The sequence below is a fragment of the Setaria italica genome, chromosome III (assembly GCF_000263155.2).
Source record: "Setaria italica strain Yugu1 chromosome III, Setaria_italica_v2.0, whole genome shotgun sequence".
NCBI classification, from domain to species: Eukaryota; Viridiplantae; Streptophyta; class Magnoliopsida; order Poales; family Poaceae; genus Setaria; species Setaria italica.
Genome location: NC_028452.1, coordinates 46,137,556 through 46,139,198, shown reverse-complemented (window position 1 = coordinate 46,139,198; position 1,643 = coordinate 46,137,556).

The window sequence follows — 1,643 nt, the reverse complement described above, 5'->3', positions numbered from 1 at the left end:
AGTAAGGGTGCGCCGTAAGGTAAAGTGCGGCCGGTGCTGTGCCGCTGGATAAGGTTGCGAAGTTTGGGCTGAAATCGGGACATCCTAAAGGCCGATTTTGGACCAAAGTTTGGTAGGCCGTTTAGTTCAAAAGTCCAAAAAGGTGGCCCAAATACTGTACAAAGGCCTTGTTTAGTTCCCTCCAAAATTCCAACTTTGGCACTATGCAAAAAGAAGGTTGCCCATCACATCAAACTTGCGATACATGCATGGAGTACTAAATGTAGACAAAATCAAAAACTAATTGCACAGTTTTGTTGTACTTTGCGAGACGAATCTTTTGAGCCTAATTAGTCAATGTTTGGACAATAATTTACAAATACAAACGAAATGCTACAGTTGCGCATTTATAGTAAAATCCCAACTTTAGCACTCCCAAATTGGAAAGGTCAAAGGCAAATTCGACCCTCAACTTAACAAGGCCTAGGATTGTTTATGCAATTTTACCCTTTTTTATAATCAAGTTGCACCCTGTGTCCTGTCTTCCGAGAGAAGGAAGCGGGAGCGGAAGCCCTATATATAATTTTTGCCGCCTTCGAGCCCTCTTTGAACCCAAAACCAACCAAACCACCTTCAGTCCCTTCCAGTCGCTGCGAGTGGGCCCATGTCGTCGTCCGCGGCGCATCAGAAGGCCGCTGCGGCGGCGCCGGCGGAGGAGGAGGCGGTGGATCACGGTCCCTTGCCCATCGAGCAGCTACAGGTATGACTTCCTCCGCCGCACCATCGCCCAGCTCTTGGTTCGATCCCTCCAAGAACCACGTTTCTAGGATGTTTCCACCGTTTCTTAGTTGGTGTACCTGGTGGATCCTTGGGGGGCGAAACCCTAGGTTCTTCATGCTTTCGCGCCCCTGAAACCGCACGAATTCGAGGGTTTCATCGACGATTTGGTCCGTTGGGAGGGGTGCGCCGAGGTGGTTTAGCCCAATTTGGGGAATTTCTAGGGGAGTTCTTGGGGCCTCCCAATCCCCATGTTCTTGTTTGTTTTCTGCTCGGAAATTTTTTACAAAATGCCAAGGGAATGAAGGTTTCTCCCCTCTGATTTTCGTGTTGCGGCTGCCAAATCCTAATTTCTTGGGCCTCTTCTCAAGTTGGCCTGCAATTGCCGAGTTGGAGTTCTTCAAATTTTTTTCACTGATTCAGAGTCAATATGCAGCGTAGCAACAACGAGTATATGCTTTATGCTGGTTTAATTCTTCACCACAGATAGCATTGAATGACCCCATGTGTCAGTTCTTTCGAACCTGAAAGGCTACGGATATTGTTTTGCCTTGTGTATGAGTTGAATGCAGAAATTAGGTACATGTACTACATTATTGAACTGTTATGATCAAACAAATGTCATAATTGCATTGCACCTTGGCAAAAAGAGGTCCATATGTTCTGAAAACTACTTTCTAAGACTTCATTTTTTCAGCATTGCAATTCAGTATGTGTTAAGATGCGTATCAGCAACAGAAGCTGCAAAATATTTTCACCTCCGAACTCCTATCATTGATTTCTTTATCTACATTAGCTGCAATTCTACTGTTAGACTGTACTACTACTTTGCTACTTCCGAGAAGAAAAGTGACATTGTGACAGTTGGGTGCACTATCCTTCTTTGC